We start from the raw sequence: 16024 nt of genomic DNA on the forward strand, positions 1-16024 counted from the left end.
ATGTTCCCCTCATACTCCTGCCCCAGCTGACTTCATCCTCGTACTGTCCTAGAGCCAAACAGTCCTGGGAAAGCGATTTCAAGTCAAGTAAGATGGTGTATTCTGTATTTGTTTTTGCTTCTGATCTGGTGTGCTTTCCTTTAAAGGGAATTATAATCTCATTTTTCGTAAGAAAGGCTTTTGAAATATGTATAAACAGAAACTCCACGGTGACTTCCTCAAGTGCAGGATATCCCAGCTTCCCCTTTTTTCTCTTTCTTTGCTTTTTAATCCACTGTCCTTAGGCTGCAAGTCTAGTCTACCTTCCTTGCCTCCCCAAACTTCCACAAAGTTGCATTCCTTCAAAGTCAACACTTGCGAGAGATTACACTTTCATCCTCTTCAGGAAGTGATCGGTCACGGCCTCAACTGAGCTTCCACCCAAAGGATACTACCAGGGCATGATGCTCGGACAGCGGAAGAATCAGGCCCTTCCCTCACCCAGCCCAGTCATTCTGGAGAGGCCGTTCACAAGTTTGAAGATTCCGTGCCCCTTCTAGAGGGGTAAAGGACAGAAGACATGTCTCACTATGTGTTTAAAGTTTAGAGCTAAACTGTGCCTCTACCAATATCTTATGTCAGGAGCACTAGCTTATAACGTTTATTGAGTTTCCTACTAGAGTCTGTCAGCTGAGGCCAAAAAGATTCAGTATTTTACCCAAGATCATCTGACATGTAAGACGTGGGACCAGGTGTAGACCCCACACAGTTGCTCCCTAAAGCCTCTGGCTTTCGCTTTTGTCCAAATGGACCTTTAATCCCTTGAACTACTTACATGGCAGGAGTTGCCAAGCCCCTTACAGTACTAGTGTTCATTAAGTTACCCTATGTTGAGTATTTTGGAACCTAAAGGGTATGAAAAAAAAGCTATAAGAACTCGGTTATCCCTATTCGGTAACATATCCTCTCCGATTGCTATGTCTCCTTAATTCTGTCATGAAAATTAAAGCTGGAAAATTATAAGGATAGTCCTTTCCTGCAGATGCCTACTCTTTACCTCTGTTGTGACATTTTACCCAGTGGCCTCATGAAATTCAGAGGCCATCAGATATCAGAAACAAACCAAGCATCCCTTGGAGAGATGAGGAGGTTCATTGGGACAGAAGGAAACTTGCACCTGGCGTGTGGAGTACTCCTATCCGTTAGAAGCAGCTCTGTTGCTGTAGTTGCTGATTTTTCTAATCTAGGGGGCAATAAGATGGAGAAAAGGGGGACTTTCATTTGTGAATATTTTAATAGCTCTTGCACATGAAATAACAGTGTTAGAAGCTGAAAGATCAGCATGCGGGAAACTGGAACAGCAATTACTTAATAGCCATCTCTCCCAGACAAAGGGTAAGAAAGCACCTCACCTTAGTGGCCTGAGACTTCATCAACTTTCCTTCCCCCTTGTGCACATAACACTCTTAAAAAAATAGGTAAGAGAGGAAATGCACAGGGGTGTGAATAGGATACCCTTTGAATAAAATTAGGGAAGATAAATAGGAAAAGATATATATGGCAAGTGGTAAAAATTTTAAAAGAATGAAACAGTAAGACCCAAGTATGAAATAAAAAATAAAAATATACTATTCACTTGTAAAGTTATGGCAGGGTTAAATTGGCAGGCGAGTGATAAAATTGTATTTGAAATACAAAATGAAGGTTAAAAACAATTAAGATGCACAAGTATTAAAGAGAACAATAAAAACACAATAAGCTAGGATGCGTGGCTAAATAAATACCATTGTCAAAGACACAAAGGTTTAAAACAGCAGAGCAAGTAGAAATAAAATAATCTTACAAAATTGTAAATTAAAGCACAATTAAAAAACAATAATGATAGAAAATTAACAGGCTAAATTGATCCTTGTGATTGTATTAATTGCTAACACTGACTTGCTTTAACATGTGAGCACTTTATATGCCTAAACTTCATTCACATTTACTTAAAAAATTCCAACACTTAAAAATATAAGCAAAATAGTTTGGAGGCACATCAGAGTAATTCACAAGAAAAGTTGTGAAGGCTGGCAAGATGGACCTGCAGGTGGCAATTTTCCATTGTTTAATATTTTGTTAAATTTCCACAGGTACCTAATGCAACATTTTCTTTCTCTTTTTCTCCCCTGGAATGTCTGGGGGCTATAAATGTCCATTCTCTTCTTGGCTGTGGTGAGGTAGTCCTTGCCTAGAAGCCATCTTCAGTGGTCAGACCTCCCAGTGGGGCTCAGAGCTTGTGGCACTTGACAAGTGTGTGATGGAGCTCAGCTTCAGAACATGGCTCACACTCCTTGGATGTGCTGAATGGCATCCTAGAATTGGGATAGAGTCCTTTGCTTATCCATACTTGTCCTCTTCCTGGACCGTTGATTTCTGAAAAGGATCATGCTTCTTGTATCCAAAACAAAGTGCCTCAGCTGAAGCCTGATACTTAGCATTCAAAGAATACTTATTTTTAAATGAGCCTAGATGAAGTTTAAGATGAAGTGTGGGTTTTGGTGGTGGTGTTATTGTGGGTCTTCCGGAAGATGTGGTCACCTGGAACAGATTGTTAAGACTTGATTTTTTAAGGGGGGGGGGGCGAGTTCAAAACATACTTTCTCTGCATAGCCCTGGCTGTCCTGGAACTCCCTCTATAGACCATGCTGGCCTCGAACTCACAAAGATCCACCTGCCTCTGCCTCCTGAGTGCTGGGATTAAAGGCATTTGGATTTCTCTTTTTCTTTCTTTGGTTTTGCCTGCCTAAACGCTGCACAGACATTCTTTTGGGTCATCTAAAATGTCTCCCTGCCAGAGATACCTGAGAAAGGCTCCCTGCCCCCACCCCCTCTGACCTTTTCTATTTATTTTAGTTTCTGCTATCTTCAACCTCCCACTCATCCCTCTAATGTCAGATCTCCCTGGCAGGGCGATAGATAACTGTAGCTGCTCTCTCCCTTCTCCATCCTCCCTGTGTGTGGGGGGGGGCGGGGGGGGGCCCGGTGTCACTGTGGCTTTGAACTTGCTCCGGGATCTATCCCTTCTCTCATTCACTCGTTCATTCAGGAGATCCACTCCTGTCCTATTTTACCACTCGGTTGTGGTGTTGGGGGTTGTGGTATTGGGCACAAAGGCAGAGAAGGTAATCGAGGCCCAGTGCCTGCTCTCTACGCAGGCTGCCGTCTCGTCTCAGTGGATTTCTGTGTCTGATGCTCGTTTTCATGGGAAGGGAGAGAAACCCGTCTTAAGTTTTCATGGGTAAGTGTTTACTTTGGAGAGACCTCGGAAATGACTCGATAATGCTCTCCTTGGAGACCAGACCCCCACTTCACTCAGCCATCCTTCCTCATACCTGGGTTTGGTCACAAGCTGGACTGGTTTGTTCTCATCCCCAAGCTTTAAAAGTGGCCACACACTAGAGCCTACTGGAGATGTAGATTTTTTTTTTTTTTTTTTTTTTTTTTTTGCTTTATATGCTTTGTTTAAATCTTGCATGCACTTTTTTTTCTTCTTCCTCCTCCCCCACTCCCTCCATTACAAATGAATAGTTAGTGTAGAAAATTAGAGAAAACAAAAAATAACACGGAATAAAAATTACCACTTACTTTGTGTACTTCAGTCTTCCAGCACTTTGTGTGTATGTTTTTATGTGGGTGTACAAAAGTTACCTGTCATTTTGTAGCCTACTTATTTTCCCCAAAATATGTTATGAATATTTTCCATATTATTAAACATTCCTCTCAAACACAACTTTAAATAGTTGCATTGGAACATGTTATAGAGCAGGTCCATACTTTTTTACTATTATTAATAACACAGTGGTAAACCTCCTGGTTTAAGAAAATACAACGCATATTTTCTCTTATTTCTTTGGGTAAACTTCTAGAAAAAGAATTGCTACATCAAAGGATATTACCGTGTCTAAGGCCTTTGTGATGTATTGTAAGCATGTCTTCTGGAAATTTCTATTATGTTGTAGTTCCTACTAGCAGTTTATAACTGCAGTTTCCCCATTTTTCAGTCTTTGTGAGCTCTTTTGTTTTAAATTTTATCTTTTTGATTAGTGGAGAAGTTGGATTTTTTTTTTTTCATATGTACTGGCTTCTTATGTGTTCTTGAGATGTTCATCCTTTCCTTTCTGACTTCAAAGGACTTTCATACTCTAAGGGTATTAAGCTCCACGCTAACACTTGGAGGACAAAGTTCTGTTTCCAAGTGATGGAGACAGGTCCAGAATGAGACCCTGTGTCTTTTACTCTCTCTGTGGGAACTTGAGGTGGGGGGGGAAGCTAGTTGAACACTTGCCTCCCTGAAGTCTGAGTGAACTTGACCTCTTCTGTATTTCTGATTTATTTAAAAATCAATTCAGCACTATAAAATAGAACCTAAAAATTATCCAAGTGGACCTAGAGATAGGTTGGTAATTCCAACATTTCTTTGAAGATTTACCTTATAAATCTTAAGTCAAATAAGTAATTCTCTCCCTGGGTAGTTCATAGCCAGGTTGAAAAAATAAGAGCTGCATATATTTAAAGACCTCTTTTATTATGACCTTTGCCTGACTTAGGCCAAGGAAATACTTCTTTAAGAGACATGGTGCTTTTTTCTTATGCCAGTTTCTGCATCAGTCTCCATATGTATTCTTGGACCATCTGTATGTAAGTAGCACCTTTTTCTGGACTCCTGAACTCAGACGTTTTTACCATCACTCACTCTGCCTTTTCTTTCCATAGTACCACATCTAGAAAGGCCAAGGCAGATTCTCCATCCCTCAGGACAGCTGGACCATTTCCACTGCAAAGATTTCTGTAATTAACTAAGAGTGGTGGGGGGCGGGGCTAAATTTAAAAAGCTCAATCCTCTTACTCTTAGATGAGAATCTCAGAATGAAAGTAGGTACCTGCTAGCATCCATGGACTCTCTCCAGAGCTGAGCTCCTGAATTCAAAATTGTTGATTCCATAGACTATTATTGCAAGCCTTTGCTCTCATTTCAGCAGTCAACAGAATTTTCTAAACAACACCCACTGTAAGTGCACTGGGCACAATAGTGCCTAGTGTCCCCCACCCTGTCTGCCTGCTTCTCCGCGCTCCGCTTTCCGCCGGAGCCCACCCCCACCCTTCTGCTAGCTGTAATGACCCTGCAAACACTAAATGGCATTTGAGTGCATTAAGCAGCAGAGTCTCCAGTGACATAGCAATTACGGCTCTGAAATAGATTTGGTGCGTCACGGAAGATAAGGGTTTTGAAAGTTTCTGTTGTGATTATAGCCTGTAACTCCCACAAATAATAGGCTTCCAAATAAGAGGCTGCCAGCGAAGCCTTTGTGGCTTTGTCTCAGTGATGGCACGTAAATTGCTATTAATGTCCTAAGTGTACTTGAATATGCCAGTCTTTGGGATGTGGAGTTGGCTCGGTGTCTCTCTTTACACGGCATGTCATTGTTGGTCTGATAATCTGGGCTAATTGCTGTCTCTTGGATGGTCAGAAGAGTGTAAGAGGTTTGGCTTCCTGTGTGACAGTAAATAGCCTCAAGATTTACAGGACGAGGGCACGTTCACAGACCAGGCTGTGCGTGTTCCTTGCTTAGCCACCGTACCAGAGCGATGCATAGACCATATCTGTGTGTATGCTGCCCTGGGTAAACAATACTCCTGGCAGCAAAGCTCAGGCAAAACCAATAGTTATGAAAACTAAATGAAGAATTCCGTTCAATGTGGAGTCAGTCAATTGGATAATTTATCCCAAGAGTTAAACAAAAAACAACAACAACAACAAAAAAAAATTTTTGCTTGAATTATCTAGATTTGGCTATATCAGTAAACATTGTCTTACATACCTACTAAGTGTGTGTGTGTGTGTGTGTGTGTGTGTGTGTGTGTGTGTGTGTTCTCTGGGTGTCATAAGTAATTTCTGAACCTGTTTTAGTGGCACTTGGAACAGCAGGAAATGTGGGAAGTGTGTGTGTTTTTTGACCACTGTATTGGTGTGTGTGTGTGTGTGTGTGTGTGTGTGTGTGTGTGTGTGTGCTTTAGTTTGTGAAGCTCTGAGGACAGAGGATGTTTATTCAGATATAAATACAATTCCCTGCACCAAGACATCTCTATTTAGCTGAATCAAGCTGAGCTTATTTTTCTTTGCCAAAGATCAGGATAATCTGTGAAAAGTTAAATAAGCACTGACGCTTAAGTTTTAACCCTCTGCTTACTGTATAGTTAGCCTCGGGACCCCTGTATGTCTATGAGACATAGAAATATCATTGCGTGATGGCTTTACTTGTGCTTCTAATAGGAGTGAGAGAGCAATCCATCCTTAGAACTGAAACTGTGTACTGTCACATTCTGTGTGTGCCACAGAGTAGTTCAATTGGCTTCAACCTCTGTCTCCTGGGCCTTCTGTAGCAGTATTAATTCTGCGTCTTCATGAGAGGTGAGTTTAGAAAAAAACACATAGTCCCTAGGGGCTAAAGAGCACCATAACAGATCATGACCTGGGAGTTGATCTCAGTCATGTTGCACGAGGGTCTTGGTGAGATACTGCATTATAATGCAGTTGCAGTTGATACCGACCTGCACCCTGCACACAACAAAAAGAGTTTGAGGTAGTTACTTGCCATGAGAGAGTTTGTTCACATAGGTTGGATTTGCTATCTTACTAGCACATTGCCAATATGAGGTAAGCCATATTAACTGGCAAGGGATGCTACACCTAGTGGTGCCCCCCCCCCCGAGTTCTAACCATAGCGCCATGGAGTGTATGCCAACTAGTACCAAGGTGAACTGTAGGTGAGTAGTGGAAGAACTTAGAATGCCCTGACTTTTCCAAGGCTAGTCTTATGGTTTGTGTGTTCTAGCCTCTACTCAGTGACCCAGATTTCCAGAAGGTAGTCCACAAGCATGTGTTACCCGCCTTGACCCCCAAGTGTCACAATCTAAATATGGTGACTGTATATTGGCACCCAGCCCCAGCTCCCAGCATCTGAAGCATCCAAAATATTAGCCGATAATGGGGACTAAGTTTGGTCAACCTAGTTCCTGAGTTTTAGTGTCCTCTCCTGAAGAGTAAGGATGAGTTCACATTGATTTCTGGGCCTATGTATTTGTGGTCCTGAATAAATAAGTTGCCCATCCTGCCTAGCTTTGCAGCCATGATGGGCTCCAGCAACCAGGGCCCCATCTTCCCAGGCTTAGGATACTAGGGAAACTTTCAAAGCGTTAGTTCTTCATCCAGGCACCACAGGCACTTCACCAAGAAGCTACTACATTAGACATGCTCCTTGTCTTCAAATGGCTTCCTTTTTGTTCTGTTACCTACCATCTCACTGGGGAGAAATGTCAAAGTAAGTTCTCTCCTCAACCCTATCTTGCCGTCTTCCCCCATCACCCCCCAACCCCCGCCCCGCTCCGCTCCTTTGGCCGCCTTCAGTTTCCTCTGAGCCTTCAGACAGAATTCTCTTTCTGTCTGGGAGCCTCTTTGTTCCACTCCTTTACTTTTCTGTTTTCTGTTCACCTTCAGACTGATTTTCCAGAAGTTTCCATGAGATCTTTGTATACTATTCTATCCTGGCACATAGGACAATGTAAATTCAATATATATTCTTTTGATGGTTAACAAAAATGTCTATTTTTCACAAAACTGTAAAATCTCTTATACTAGGAACTAGATTGTTGTCCTTAATCTCTATATCTACCACCATATGTCTAGTAAATGGCACAAGGTAGATACAAGGTAGAATGAAAATCTAAGTGATTAAGTAGAAAAGAGATGCTGTTCCCATGGAGATCTGAAAGGGTAAGTAAAAGCAGGACATGATTCAGTGTCAGACTAGAAGGTCAGAAAGTCAGTGGAGTAAAATTTAGAGAAAGAGATGGTGGTGTGTCTTGAAGAAGCCTACAAGGAGGTAACTCTCCAGCCTGGCCTTGAAAGATGATGTGGATTCTAAGAGACCAGGAGAAGACAAGACCAACATAAGCTCCTACTGGACTTCTTTAAGGTAGTAAATAAGACATCTCACTTTGGCAACAGAGAATCTGCTATTTGTTTGCAGTATCTTCAACTGTAAAAGTCATTATGGCAGGAGGATGATTTCCCAGGGATGTTGATTCCACTGCCTGGCTTTCTGAAGGTCATAGACCTACATGCACACTAAGATCATGGGGCTCCTGAGTTTATGGTAGTGAGGCAGTGGTGTGAAATCTCTAATCTCATCGAGTGGCACCTAGCAATCAGAAAGGAAGCCCCAGCTGCCAAAGGATTGTAGAAACAAACAGGAATCCTATGATCCAGGTGGATGACTGATTTCAGGGAAGTGTGAGGGCGGGTAGTTCAGGATGAGCTCAGGTCTTGGAGGGAGACCCGATTCTGAGATCAAGTTGGCATCTTAATCTTTAAGGAACTTGGCACACTAAGCAGAACTGACTTGGTGAGGAAGAGATCTTCTCAGCCACACTCGAATTCCTGTACAAGGGTTCTCATACGCAAGGTCAGGCTAAGCTAGAGAACAAAACTGATGCTGAGTCATTTATGGCTCCAGGAGTCACTTACAGCTCCAGGAAACTCCCAAAAGAGGCGGCTTAATTTAGTAAATAAAAATATTATCAAACAACAATAACAAAACTGGATTTTTTTTTCTTACATCCATATTTGGCATGTGTAGGGGTATTCCGTATCCTAAGATAGAAGCTGGATGTGAGTTTCGTCCCTGTAAAGAGAAACTTTACAGGGAGGTGTTTAGGGGCCATGTATGTCTGCACACTTTAGAGCTTTCACCATATTCAAAGTGGTGACCTAGAAACTGTCTGAATTCTAGGTAGGAAGTGTACCTTAGTCTTTCTGCACACTGCCTCTTCTTGAGATGGTATGTGAGGCCATGGGATAATATCCTTCTCAACTGTTCTCCCTAAAAACAAAGTACCATCATGTAAATGTTAATCACAGAGAACTGTTTGGAATAAGCTGTCTCCCTGGTGGCAATTTAATAAGTAAGGGAAAGGTTACAGCCTGCATGCGAAATTTACCCAGACACTAGACCCACTTCTGCTTGGTATTTCGAATTTTTATTTTTTAAATGTGCATCACTACTTTTCTGTCGTCAGACTGAATTTGTGCAGCTCAGAGACCTGATACTCTCTGTCTTCCCTTGATGGAGAATGGATGCTGTGGTATCCTGACATGTTTGTTTAATATCTTCCTATGTTCCCTTTAAGAGGTGTCTATCACAGTTTGTGATGTGCCGGACACTGTGGTAGGCTCTTTAAAGGCAGAGGCATATTACAGGGACTTGCTCCAGTGCGTTGGTCAAGGAGGAAGTCTCGTGAAGGAACACACGCAGTGTGGTGGTATAGGTGGGGCGAGGAGGTGTTCACAGGGCCCTGAGGAGCCTGGTGGAGAAATGGACATTGCCAAGGAATGGAGTTGCAAGGGCAATTCAACTCAGTCTTGCAAGGAGTGCCTACAGGAGTGGGTACCACTGGATGCTTGAGAGCACTGTGTTCAAGGAAAAAGAGGTGGGGTTCAAGGAAAAACAGGCTGCTCTGTTCGGGAGTTCCTAAGGAGCCCGAGATGGTTGAAGTCATAAATGAGAGTGTTGACTTGGGAGTAAACACAATCAGAGATGCCATAGACTTGATGAGAACACTGAACCTCATCTTAAAGCCCAGGGTGTCTGTGCAGGTTTACCCTGGGTGGTGATATGATCAAAATTACATTTTTGAGAGATCCCTTTGGGGCAACTAGAGATAAGATTGGAGGAGTGCCAGGCTGGGCCCAGATCGGTTTCCCATTGTAAATTTTCCTGGGAAATTTTAAACTAGAGGATGACCCCTAGGGGACTTTCCAATCACATTTTTACTTTCCAAAGCCTCTCTTGGTAAGCACTCACAAGGTTATCTTGGGAAAGCATGTTAGGAAAACATAGTTCTTCTAGCGTGATAGAAAAATAATACATGAGGTCATGTGGAGTGGCACACACCTATGATCCCAGCACTTGGGAACCAGACATAGGAGGATCACACGTTTGAGGCCAGCCTGGTCTACATAGTGGGACTCTGTCCACATTTGAGAGGAGAAGAAAAGAAGAAGCGAAGGAGGAGGAAGAGGAGGAGGAAGCAGAGGCAAAGAAGGAAGGGAGAGAAAGAAGGAGGAAAAGAGATGAAGATTATAGATCTTGGTGTAGCTTCTATGTGAACTGATGTGTCTGGGATGTATAGGAGCTGTGTGTGTATGCACACATGAGTGTGTGCCCCACACGTGCCCAGGGGAGGAGAAAGGATGCTTCCATCTTCTTCTTTTTCATCCTTGTTGGCCCACCAGCCTGGGTGATTGAGGGCCTGGGGCACGTACACCTCTTCGTCCATGCTGAAGGCATCTCTGGTAATGGCATCTGGCCCGTATGCAGATCTAGCTTAACTTGGTGCTGACATCAGCCAGTTTGTAGCACCTCAGCGTATTTCTGGGTTGCAAATGAGGGTTTCTTAGTGCCAGGCTCGCTTGGGCTGTCACATCAGGTGATGAATTCTCTGCATCAACGGCATGCTGCTAAGGTAAGTGCAGAGGAAGAGCGGGAAGGAGAGGAGATGGGACAGGCACTGCTTAGCCCAGCACCCTTTGCTTTCAATTAAAGATGCTGCAGAATCCTCCAAAGCCAGGGAGAGGCAACTGACTGCTGGCCCCCATACTGGTTGGAGAAACGTAGCAGAGAAGAAAGAAATAGGGGCTTTGATTGCAATTGCCCCAGAGCTTGGGTGCTCATTCCTCTCTCTCTCTTCAGATAGCCATGCCTGGCCTTTAAGTATGCTTCTAGCAAAATCTGTTATGTGCCAGGTTCTTCAGAGCGAGCCATAGAGTAGATTCATTTCTGTTTCAAGCATTTTGGTCCCATGATATCTTTCATTTGTATTTTAGAGATATGTATTTTTTTTTCTCACTTTGGGGACCTGCTGCATGTAGTCTCCGTTTTACACTCTTATCTCTCTCCTCTGTAAGGTTCTAGGTTGAACCTTTTCTGGGACCTTTAGGCATGATCTGGTAACACTGAAAGTGAGATCCGGTCTTGCTTCTCCACCACGTGGAAATGATTCTTTCAAGAGGAATGTTTCCGGAAATGAGAAGGACTAAGTCCTCAAGGGTGGTTTCTGGGGTTAATACCGCGAAGGGTCCAATATGAAGGACAGTGTGCATCAGCAGTGAAGGGGAAAGTCGGGGTGCAGAGAAAACAGTGAGTCTTAGTTCCTGCCTCCTTCACGCAGCTGCTAAGGAGAGATCATCCTTTCCTCTCACTACGCCCAGATAATAAACACACAAAGGCAGAGCTTTCTGCTTAATATTCACCCGCAGTCAGGGAAGAGGGAAAGAATTGCTCCCGAGGGTTAACGTGGCAGTAAGCGAGGTCAGCTGTTTCCCAAGATGGTACAGCCTCTGAAGGTCTTACGTTAAAGCTGGAATACCTCGGAAGCAGCGTGAGTGATTTACGGGAAAGCCGGTGCGGTCGGCTTTGCCTGCCCTGTCTGAGCTAGCTGTTTTCAGCAGCCACAGCAACCGGCAGCCCTCTACTGTACGAAGCACTTTTAGAGAAGGGATTTCTCCCAGCTCCCACCACCATAGCACCACGGCACCGAGGCCTGTCTGGCTTTAAATTCCATGCTACTGTTTCCTAAATTTAGTAAGAAGCAGGGGATCATAGTTGGTATATCCTTGGGATACACAGTTTGATTCAGGCCACAAGGTTTTCCTGGAATATGGGCTTAGGGCTAATGTGGGAGAGTCTAACTTGCCCCTGAATGGTGATTGCCAAATCTAAGGGGCTCATGTATATGTGTGTGTCCACTCTTTGAGCTTCTGGATGGAAGAGGAGTTGTTGTTTTGTTTTGTTTTGTTTTTTCCTAAAGCTAGAAGGTTTATTGTATGTATTTATTTGGGGTACAAATTTCATATATTCTCTTTCACTGGTCCAACAAGCATATTTAAAATGTTTGTTTTGCTATTTAGTTGAATTAATCCTTGTTCACCATGTTTGAATTGCCTGTACCCCCCTGACATCTTGTACTGGCCTGAGAAAGTAGAATTTTTAAGAAAAGCATCTCATGTCTTTGAGAGGCTCCAGCTCAGAGACAATTCATTTCCGAGCAGTGTAGAATGTCAGCTCTTTCTTTAAAAACACTGCACGGCTAATGTTCTCTCCTGAATGCTTCATCAGGGGCCCCACCTATGACTATTTTAATGAGTTATGGTGTGGTTAAGTGAGATGGTGATGGTCATCTCAAACGCCGCTGTGGCACGTGCCATGATACAGATGCAAATTTCTTTCCTAGGATCTCCTACTCTGCCTGACTTACACCAGGGCAATCTTAAGGTGGCTTTTCTTTTTGCCCTGCACTGTACTCTGACTTGTGGTGTTGTGGTTAAATATCTCACTTTCACCTAAAATCCCAGACTGCTCAGCCAGCACACACACAAACACCTGCCTACTCCCCTTCAGCCCCATGCACACCACAACACAGTTCCTTGCCTGCCTATCTGCCTGTCTGTCTGTCTGTCTGTCTATCTATCTATCTATCTATCTATCTATCTATCTATCTATCTATCAAAATGTCAAGTAAATATACACATATGAAATTATTAGGATAGACAGATATCAAAATGCTGACAGTAATTATCTCTGAGTAGTAGATTATGGGTATTAAATATTGTGCTTTTTAAGCTTGTCTATTTTCTAGATATTATTGATAAGCATACCCTATTTTTTTTTCAAGGAAAAAAAGATTAATAGCATTAAAAGATTTTCTTGTAGAAAAAGAAATAAATATAGTCACTGTTCTCAGCCAGCCTCAAGTGACACCAGAATATGTATGCCCTTAGTTGGTGGGAACGTGGAGGCACCATCTCCCCATGACAACCCTGTGCTAGGAATCTGAATTAATTCTGTTTCTGAAACAGATTTCAGTGCCAAGTCTTTGCCCCTGGAACATGGAAAGACCACACATTGTGACAGGATTCTTGTGCCTTCCCTGTTCTCAATGGAATGTCCCAAACATGCACAAGAGAAGTCCTCCAGCAATGAGAGGAACCATCTGATGGAAAGTTGGAGGGTTGAGCCGGGTGGCTGTGGGGCATGTCTTTAATCCCAGCACTCGGGAGGCAGAGCCAGGCGGATCTCTGAGTTTGAGGCCAGCCTGGTCTGCAGAGCGAGATGCAGGACAGGCTCCAAAACTACACAGAGAAACCCTGTCTCGGGGGGGGGGGGCGGGGGGGGGGAGGAAAAGGAAAGAAAGCTGGAGGTTTGAGCTCAGCACTTCTGCATGGGCCTGAGTTTGGGAGGCATGTTCTTCTTGGCACTGCCGGGAATAAGCCGCTTGGTATCCAGATCTTTTCCTTGTTGAGGGTTTGAGAAAACCTGTTCTGTGCTAAAGTGACTGGGGGAAGCTGTTTTGAATGGAAACACATCTGGCTTTCCTGGGAACGTTGGCGCATCATTGAGTGAGCCAATGGCAAGGGAAGCCTGCACTCCATCTCAGTCATGGGCCAGGAAGCTTTTCTCTTTCAGCTTAGCCACTTAGTGAATGAGATGAAACCAGACGCCTGTTCATATAGAAGTGCAGGCATTCACTCCTCTACTTACTATGGATTTCCTAACATTAGAGTGGTGCTCCCTCCCAAATGTGAATGAATAATAATGTCTGCCAGTCTACTCCAGAGTTTTCAAAGAATAAAACAAGAGGACAGATGGTAGAAACTATTTTTACCAAAGATCTCTAGGGCGTGGTCCGTTTGACCTTACTATTTCCACAGTTGAGGTAAATTACTTCCAAGAACACAGTGATTGGGACAGGAGACCCATTTTAGTGCAGTGACCTCGGTGACCTCAAACATATCAGTCATGTGCCATGAATTAACTGTCATAGAAAAATCACCCCTGGACTCTGTTGTTTCTGTTCCGTTTGGTGGAAAACTGTGCACTCCACAAACCCTTCAGAACAGTTCCTTGGGCGGCCAGGTGCCTTGTACAAAGGGCCCTCAGGCTTACCGTTTCCATCTTGCTACCACTCGGGGCATCTCACAGTGGTGGCGACGCCGCTCCACTTCAATCACCTTCTCAAGGTCACCTCCAAGTTTGTCTCCTCTGCAGAGCATATTAATTCCCGATGCTCCAGCAAGACACAGTGTTGCCCTCCTCGTGAAGTGTGCACCTTGTTCTCCTTCTCCTTCTTCTTCTCCTTCTCCTTCTCCTTCTCCTTCTCCTTCTTCTTCTCCTCCTCCTCCTTCTTAGTCTTTTTTTAATTGAAAAAAATGCAATATATTCTGATCATGTTTTCTCCTCTCCCAGATCCTCCCCACCTCCCTACCCAACCAATAATAGACCCTTTCTTTATCTCTCTTTGAAAAACAGACTCCTCCCCCCCCTCTCTCACACACACACATACACACACACACACACACACACACACACACACACACACACACGAAAGTAGAAACCTCCCCCCCCAAATCCAAACCAAGAAATATAAGACAAAAAAAAAAAATACCATTTAATTAGTTTTGTGTTGGCCTTCTACTTTTGGGCTTGGAGTCTACCCTTAAGTGGGGTTAATACATCTGGTAAGAGAGGGAGGAAAAAAATATGTGTGTGTGTGTGTATATATGAAATCTCCATTGCAGAAGACTAAACTTTCCTTTGCAAGTAGATATCAATTGCGGATAGCTTCTTGACTTCTTGATTGGGGCAGGGAGCCATGTCTACTTCATCCACTCAGTGCTGGGGCCCTATCTGGCTTGAACCCCTGTAGGCCCCGTGGGTACTGCCACAACCTGTTATTTCCTATGTACATCAGTCCTGCTGTGTCTGGAGGACGCTGCTTCCCTGGTGTCAACAGCCACATCTGGCTTTTACAGTCTTTCCGCCTCATCTTTCACATAGGTTGGGAGTCTTCAGTGGGAGGGTGTTGATGAAGATGTCCCATTTAGGACTAAATCTTCCCAAATCTCTCACTCTCCGCACACTGTCTAAGTTTTGGATCTATGCCTTAGTTTCTGTCTACTGCAAAAAGAATCTGATGATGAATCAGCAAGGCAGTGATCTATGGGTGTAGAAGAATGTCATAGGGAGTCATTCTATTGCTATGTTTCTTCAGTAAAACAATAGTATTTGGTTTCCCCCTAGGTCCATGGCCTGTCCAGTCTCAGGTTCTTGACTACCCCAGCAGGGTCAGACACGTGTTCCATCTCATGGAGTAGGTCTTAAATCCAGTCAGCGTGATTGGTTACTCTCACATCTGTCCCACTCTTGTACCGGCGTATCTTGCAGGCAGGTCACTAATGTAGGTCACAAGGTCTGGAGCTGCACTGGTGATTGCCTTTCTCCTCCGGTAGCATGCAGAGTGCCTTCTAGAACCGCATACACTAGTCAGTGGGAGTGAAGCCTCTAGTTAGTCACCAGCTCAGTCTCTCTGTGCCCGATGAGACAGAGAAGCATCGTCATCTACAGGGCCTTATCTTCAGTTTGTGGAGAGCGACCAGTATCCTTGACAACAGCCTGAGATGTTTGGGAGTTTCCGTGGGGCCCTTTTGTCCAATGACTTAAGTAGATGTAATCCATTCCTGGCACTGGACGTTCCCCTTGGTGGTGTAAGATGTCTAATTGGGGCATTGTCTCCCTCACTATTTGGTGACTCCATTTATGTTTCTTTCACATATAGGAAGCTTCTGTAGTTTCAGGTTTCCATATGGTCCCTCAAATGACCCTTAATGTTATTTGCCCCTCCCCATATCCCCCCCCCTTTCCCCTCTCTTCCGTCCCTCTCCCAATTTAATCCTCCTGCTCCGGCCTCCCCCCTCGCTCTTCATAACGATATAGTCTGCCAAGTCCATCAGTTCCCAATGCTCCAACAAGATACAGTATTGCCCTCATGGAAGCCCTCGCCTTCTTAACAACAGGCATCCCCTGCTGATTAGGCTCTGTCTTGAATTATAGCTCATACATGGTCTTGTCTTAGCCCCTTTCTTGAGGACATGAACTATACTCACTTATCA

General features: G+C 43.9%; 1 protein-coding gene across 4 annotated transcripts in view; it reads left to right on the top strand.

Annotated features, from left to right (window-relative positions):
* The window catches only part of Pbx1 (PBX homeobox 1), a 313527-nt gene that overhangs the window by 262747 nt on the left and 34756 nt on the right, over nt 1-16024 (top strand). The window lies entirely within an intron of this gene.

This window comes from Peromyscus leucopus, chromosome 15 (genome assembly GCF_004664715.2).
Source record: "Peromyscus leucopus breed LL Stock chromosome 15, UCI_PerLeu_2.1, whole genome shotgun sequence".
NCBI lineage: Eukaryota > Metazoa > Chordata > Mammalia > Rodentia > Cricetidae > Peromyscus > Peromyscus leucopus.